This window comes from Zerene cesonia, chromosome 11 (genome assembly GCF_012273895.1).
Source record: "Zerene cesonia ecotype Mississippi chromosome 11, Zerene_cesonia_1.1, whole genome shotgun sequence".
Classification (NCBI taxonomy): Eukaryota; Metazoa; Arthropoda; class Insecta; order Lepidoptera; family Pieridae; genus Zerene; species Zerene cesonia.
Window position 1 is genome coordinate 4755344 of NC_052112.1, and position 8546 is coordinate 4763889.

Genomic DNA, 8546 nt, shown 5'->3' on the forward strand with positions numbered 1-8546 from the left:
TGACAGATTCGAAATTCAAATGTAATATTTTTTTATAATTAAGTGTAACAGTATTTATGGCCAGACTAAGTATAAAAGGACAAAGAAGTGCAGAGATTTAATAGTTTTTAATTAAAAGTGTTAATTGTAATTTTCTTGTTCATCTTTCATTAACCAAACCAATTTTAAATTTAAATCACCTTACGTATTTCATTAGAGAAAATGAATTTGTGCAAACAGATGTCTTTTCCTAAATAGCATAACAATCATAAAATGAGACTCGACTCAAACAAACCCTAACTATTCGCTTATACTATAAAGGTATACAATATACTCGTACATGCATTAATAAACGTGTGCAAATAGACTGGTGCTATGCTAATTCTAACTAGTGATTAATTCAGTTTGAATGGAGTGTGGCGGGTGTGTGTCTCGGGTCATTGAAGGCTAATCATTTAAATTGCTTTTAAAATAAAACAGAAGAAACTGTTGCGACTTGACTTAGGAAACAGGATATATAAGAGGAAGAAAAGCATGTTGCTAATTATAACACGAATTTCAATATTCAAATTTCTTTATTACTAGCATAAATATGAAGTCCTGTCTAGACTCGAGTGCCGACGCTTTGCCTCGAATTGGGTCAGATCGCATGGGGGAAGTTACCATACCTTCATAAGAAAAAGGTGTTCATGGCTTACCTTGAAGCGAGGTTTGTCCTCTGAACATAATTAAATCTATTCAATTTTGTAAGACACACGTGGTATTGAAGCCTGGTTACAACGCTAACCATTGTACCACTGTTATAGTTATAAATGTTAGGTTGTTATTTATAGGCTGTAGGTTCAGCGTATACAAGCCAGTACAAGCCGGTGAAGATACAATATTTACGGCCCAAAGAGCTCGTTACTTACGATAGGTGGCTGTTACACATCTACACTGAAATATTAAGAGTTAAAAATGAAGTTTTAGGACGAAAAAACAAACAGTTTCTTTTGTTTAAAGAAGTTATATCTGAAAAAATACTGTTTTAACTTAAAGCTAAGTTTCATTCAGACGCACATAATTTTAAACACAATATTTTTTTATGAACACATCAGAATGGTCTTTGATTAAAAACTTAATTTACTTTATTTTTATCGATTTTGAACTGGTGGTAAATTTCTTTAATTCAACGATATAAATCGATTTATAAAAATGCTATTCTAATTTTGCAGTGTAGTAGGCCTGTTTCCTTTACCTTACCCTTCCAGTATATTCCTTCTTTCCAGTCGTCGATTTTTTCCTTGTCCCTTTCCCCTTAAAAGCGGTTAGTACATTCGCAAAGACACTACCTCTGCGAATGTTCATGGGCGGTGATGATCGCTTACAGGCGAACCATAAGTTCAGTAGCCCGCCCATGACATAAAAAATAGCGAATCAATTACTTATTTAACGAAGGAATGCACTTTATTAATTAAATATATTAATTTTATATGCCTGTATAAATTGAACTGATGTGAGTAAATAAATAACTGCATTATAATAATTGCATCGTATGAAATAAATTTGTTGTATAGAACGTGTTTCTCTTTAAAAAACATGGAATTTTTGGAAAACAAAAAATATTCTATTTAAAAGCTTGCAAATATCTGTTGGCGCTCACCCGATAGTTAACGACATAAATGCTATCTAGGGTAATTTACAAAATGCTATTCACATGTTAAAATGTTGTTCGTTTTTCTATAACCTTACAATTTATGTTTAAAAGTATGCCATTGCGATGGTTGAAAGTCCACAATAACTGTAAAAACATCTTTTAACACTGTTTACCAAAGCATCAAATAAAGATATCCACCTAATCTATATAGGAATATGCGGTTCTTAAATACTTTATTCAAATTGGCATAAAATTAAATGATAACTATTTCACGATAAATGGCAAAAAGCAAGCAGGATTAATCTCGTTTTGGAACCACATCCAGCTTTAATCTGTGGTTTGGATCGACGAGGCTTTCAAACATGAATAGGTGAAGTGAAATTTGTTACATTCCTACTGGTACATTCCAACATAACTTATATTAATAGTAGTAATATATAGTAGTGTAAGTATATTTTGTTATATTCCTTTTTTATAAATGCTCCAAAAGCGGTTAAGGTTATATATTTTGCAATGAAAGTGTTCGGAAATAAGGCAATTTCAAGTTTCAGTAAGAAGTTGCTTTATAATAACGAAATTGAACATTGGTGCAATTAGATAGAGCTTGAAACATTTAAGATCTCTCGAAGTAGAAAGAGTTCATAGGAACTTTGAATCTTGAGAACTTTTAAGACGACTGGAGTGGGTAAAATAAAATTAAATTTTATTGTGCTTTACTGGTACTCGAACAAATCTAGTTAATTTCATAAACAATTTAATACAAAGAATGTCTATCTAATGTTTTATCAACTAAACTATTCTTGAGCTTTTTTGGTTCTCCATTATTTAATGTATTTACTAGTATAATTAATAGTATTTACTGGTATATTTAATAGTATTTACTAGCACGGTTAAATTTGAATGAACTTTACATTTATATCTAGTTATTCCTATATTTACTGTAATTTGTTTTCTCTATAAAATATAATCAACGATATATTAAGTCACATATTATTCCACAGAAAGAGAAAGAAAAGAGAACCGTTTTATGTCACATTTAACAATGTGATCCGTTTACTGAACATTTTTTTGAATTTATGAATATGAAATATGAGTATCCAATAACGGCGCACAGTAGCTTATTATAATAAAAAAGCATTTACGACTTTTCATTTTCAAAGCAGTGACAAACGCTTCTAGATAGGGTCACTTTAAGTATAATTAGCTCTCACTGGACTGCTGTGTGCACTTCGCCTTTACTTTTATACGTTAACTTATCTCGACAAAATTCAGTTGAGTTGTTAATTAAAGACCTGTCTGTCGACGATGGTAAGTGGACCCATCCGCCTGATGTATTATTTTCTAATTTTTCAGAAATATTTCCAATACAAAGCTTAGATAATATTTGTAGTCAAAATAAAATTATGTATATTGGATTGTTCAGAATGTTAGATTGTTAAGCGGTTCACTGAAGCGTTGAGCTTGAAATTGAGGCTTACTTGATAATATGGTTCGTCTATTGTCTCTCTGTATCTATTTTTCTATAACTGTAACTTGAGAACGAGGAAAACAATAAAGATGTTATGAAATAAAAATACTGGATCATTTTTGAGAACTTGACACACAACAGGCTTTATTGTTAGAGTGGCCATATTGTTCCCATTTCTCTTTTTAATTGTAAATAGAACGTCAAACATTTACGGGAATGCTAACAGAACACAAAAAATTGTAAAAGGGAAATTGTAGTAGGCATAGTAAATATTAAAATAACAAAAGACATAAAGAATTCCATTTAATGTAAATTTTTAGTAAAGACAATATACGCCGTAATTACTTATTGTATCTTCTAGATGTTTCTAGATAAAAGACGGTTTCGAACCATTTATTTATAATTTCTGGCTGGTCCCAGTTATTGATTCAAGTCATATACTATTATATGATTAATAAATCAATTACACATTCTCCTTTAGACCTTGTTAATTACGTTAGTGTGTTCGTTAATTCGGTTAATGTTTCGGCAGCGAACTATTTTATAGTAAGAGATATTGATTAAACCAACAAGAAAACGTGCGATTCATGCCCTCAGGTATAATACATATTCTGTGATTCAGGGAACGATTTTAATGACTTGTGCTTATCACAAAGGCCTATCGACGAAATGAGTAAAATTTAAAATTATTTCCTGCAAAACAAGACATTTTGTAGATAATAAATCTCATTTTACGGTTCATGAAAAAGTATACGGGCGGAGTGATGATGTTTCGCAATATTTTCCTGAAAAATGAACCAATTCTATTGTTCTGTTCATATTGCATCCAATTTAAAAATGTTTCACTGTACGTTTTTATATTTCGTTCAATAAATAACTGTAATGTAAATATTAATTGATTTAAAAGTAATTCTTATTCCTAATAACGAATAATTACTATTTATAGCATGAAATTGCAGCTCAGTATTGGAAAATGTTATACTAGTCTGTTGGTGTTTGTTTTTAAAGTATGAGATTTATTATAATGGCCTATATGCGGTGTACTATAATCGGCTCATACAAACGTACGCTATATAAATTACTTTATTCTAATAAAATATATTCCCTGCCGTTAATACATGTGTTATTAATTTGCTATATATTATTGCGCTTAAATGTTATCATACCTTATCACACCTTAGATGCGAAAAATAAAGCTGATGACACGTTAATAATATTCGTTTATTTTACTATTATACTCTCACCTATACTTTTAAAAAGTAAAATGTGTCGTATACTTAACATTAGGTATCTTATTAAGAAAGAATTTCTTCGTACGAAAACTGTTTTAAAATCTCGTTCTAGTAACCTATTGTTCCGTATATACGTAAAACTTTTTGTGTTGGACTTTGATGTTTGCCTTTTTGAACTTTATTCTTCACTATTTTAACTTCAAGGTCCACAATTTATAGCGTGTCTTTTTGAAACAGAAAAGCAAGTTTAAAAGCATTAAATATAAAAGTCGCATATTTTCGATAAAAATTATAGATTTATATACTCAGATATTTGTGCAGCTTTGTATAAGTAAGTCGGAAATTATGAAAATCAAGCCGACCAAGAGTATTCAAAGGACTTTGTTTTCATTTTTAAGCCATTAAGAGAGTATGAGAAAAGTCATTTGTTTCGGGACTTTATCTGTATTACAATCTGACCCTTTAAAACCAAATTTACGGATGAGCTTGATTGCTGGAAACATATCAAAGAAAACTGTCAGGTTCATTTATATTTTATTTGTATGTTGTAGATCCTTGGTCATCTGGTAACGTGGACTTTAATATTTTTTTTTGGTAATTAAAATGCTTATATTTACTTACAGTACATGGAAATCAATTGCAAATACGACAATCAATCAAACTTAGGATTAGGTGATGATCAAAATTTTGAACTTTGGAAGGGAGGCTGTTGCACAATAAGTTCATGTATAAAATATAAGCGATAAGACACGATGCATACATGATGCATCAATAATTCAGATGTATATAAATTGTCCAAATCGAGAATTGTGTTGAGCAAAGCGTGTAAGACTTCGAAGTCAAACTATTAATTATCGCGAACAGGCGCTTGTTACCATCTGGGTGCTTAATTTAAGTTTAATAGGTGCACATCGTAAACTTGTTCCTGTGATTATGCACGACGTAGCAATTGGGGTTAGGAGCACGTATGTAATTAAATTTATTTGCGTAAGAGCATGGAGGTGTGACGCGGGACCATCAGATAAATTGCCCAGTTGCACAGCACCCTCAACATACTTCAGTAAACTATTCCCTACAATGTGCCCTTTCATCGAAATAGACTAGTTAATTTGTACTCGTAATACTTTGTTATATAGCAAATTGTAAATATAAAATTCAATATATTGTTAATCCTCTCATTTTATATCTTTTGATGGATGACATAAGTGATGAACGCCAATTTTATTGGAAACCATCCAAAACCTATTTGGTTATTGTGTGATATTAATCTACAAAATACAACTTTAAACTTGTATATTATCATATTATCTGTACTGTTACTGTGACAATACATAACAATATTAATAATGTTACACAGTACACGGTACAGAATTATTCGGTTAGTGGTCAAGTGCGGCTTGCAGATGTTTCTACAATGAATAGTGCTCGAGAAATTTAATTACACAATTAGTTTATAATATAAAATACACAACATATCTATAATCTTTCAACGCACAGTCCAAACCACTGGACGGATCTCGCTGAAATTTGGCATGCAGATAGAAGTAATGACGTAGGCATTCGCTAAGAAAGGATTTTGATTAATTCCACTCTTAAAGGGATAAAATAGGGGACGAAACTTTGTAGCATAAAAATTTATTAGGACCGCGCGGGCGAAGCTGCAGGCAACAGTTAGTTTAATATAAGCGCGGTTTTATCTTATGAAGACAAAGTAATGCAGACTATGTCAGAATACTCCGAGTTATGCACGAACAAAGATGATGGATACACCTACGTCAGTTGAATTGTCTAAATATCTGAAGTATTTTAAAGTTATGTTATTCCCATGAAACATTAAAATAAATTGAATTGATGATTAAAGGTATTTATGTGGAAGCTTATATGTTTTTCTACAATTTTATGGACTCAGTTAGGTTTGAATTATAGAACTGCTTTCGATGAGGGCTATAAAATGAAACTCTTAACACCTTTGGAGCCAAGATTCTGAAGATCTTTAGATATATTTTACGGAGATAATAAAAAAAAGTCTAGAGAGAAACGAGAAAGGGTGTGAAATGTCGAAAGGAATTACTTGTGTACCAAAAATAAAGGATAAAGTCTTATGGACAAATAGAATTGATTTTTCGGGAGCATTTGCCGGGTCGCTTGTTAACTGAAAAATTTCTAGAGAATAAAACACTGAAGGGATAGATTAATAGTTCTAGCAGAAAAATTTATTTACTTCAGAAAAATTTAAGGATGTTTGGATCAAATAATGCCAACTGAAAAAATAGAGATACAAATTGATTGTAGATAATGAAAGTTTCGAATGTTTTTAAATTAACCTTGCTGTTTCTTAACACATTATTTTATATTAAGTTTCATTTGGTAGGTAATTTATTGAGGTTACTTATTCTGTTACTTTTAGAATGCCAGTTTAGATTGTTAGAGTGATCCAGTAAATAAACACAAATTAATAAATAAAACGATGATTTACCCATGAAATTAGGTGCTTTCTCTTTTTTCGAGTGGTGTATCACATATATTCTTTTTTTTCAGGTTGACCGGAGATGTTTCATATAACAATAACTATCTGATCGCGCAGGTTCCACTTGGGTTGACAATTTATACAATTTTTTTGTAAGCGAAGACAAATCTAATAACATAAAATCATTAAACCATTCAGCTGTCCGTAAATGTAACTAACGGGGCTTAAAAAATAGAAAAATGTATATAATTAAATGTGTGTGTACCATTCAAGATACCACGCACCGTTTTATAATCAGGTTCTTAATTTATTCTAGCATGGCGTCGAAGTCAGCGTGCTTAGGTAAGTTTTATTGATTGATTAAGTTACTGGAGGTGTGTTCAGAAGTCGCTAATCTAACTTAAAGAATACGTGACTTCATTGGAAGAAGTCGTGACTAATTTCTATTATAACATGCTTGCTCGAAGTTTATTATTTTATTTTCTATTTCATTTTGAACATTTGATTTTATGAGGGATGTTAAATGCGATGATTCTGTCTAGTTATATCAAAGTACCAAATACATAAGTTTTTCACAATTATAACATGTCCATATACCTCTGATTTCAACTTTTCTATATTTACTGTATATATGTACATTTTACAAGTACTTACAAGTGAACTTGTTAAAATTAATAGTAAACAAATAATGTAGATGTGCCATAGAACTATACATGTATTGGCATATAAATACAGTCAGTTATTTCATGTCTTATCATATTAATTTATCCAGAAACTTCTATTCTTTCTAGTAAAGAACATTGTTTTTACGTACCCTTAAAATAGAAAATACGCAATTTGTAGCTTGGTTAACCGCTTTCAAGTTTCACCCAATTCTTAGCTGGTGATTAATCGGTTTTGGTTGAATGAAGTATTCACTCGGCGGAGTACTTACGGTAATTAATATGATAACGAAGATGGATTATTACACGTTTTAGGCACTCTTGTTTTATTGTATATATTAATGTTGAGCTCTGATTTTATGAATAGACATTAAGTATTATGTAAATTTATTACAAGTCCGTCTAAGTAAAATATTTTTAAATAATTATTCTGAACTAATGTGATAGTAAAATAACGTTTTTCATTTGTTTTATGTCAATATTTCCAAATAGTGAAAAAGTATGCTTTTTTACATCTAATTATTCGCATTATTAAGTATTTAAGTAACAAAAAAAATTGAGTCAATTAACAATTATTCCGAAATTCATCGGGTCATCCTTTATAGAATAAACATCATGGCGGAAAATTGCTCATTGCGCCTATACGCGGATTAAATGCAAAAGCAGAACACAGCTAATTACAAGGCTTAAACACGATTAAACGTAGCCTGTTTGTAATTGTTTGTTACATACAGATTATAAGGATTAAGCTTATTTGCTAATGAAAAATTTTCCCTATTTATATCAGATGAAATAATTTTCGTCATAAAGCGGAGCAATTAGCGGAATTATAATAAACCCTGTTAGCTGTACGCTCTTTTGTTAAAGGCTGATGAAAGATTTTATGTAGAGTAATCGGATTTTTAATTAACCCTTTTAATGTTCTGAATTAGATGACCTTTATGCTAAGAAAAAAAAACTTGATTGTACTATATTCAATTTATGAAGACGTTGTGTCTATTCTCTATTGACGTCTATTGTTTTAATTGTAACCACATTAATATTTTTTCATCTTGTACGAAAATTAACAAACTGAAACAAATGTATAATTTAAATTTATTCT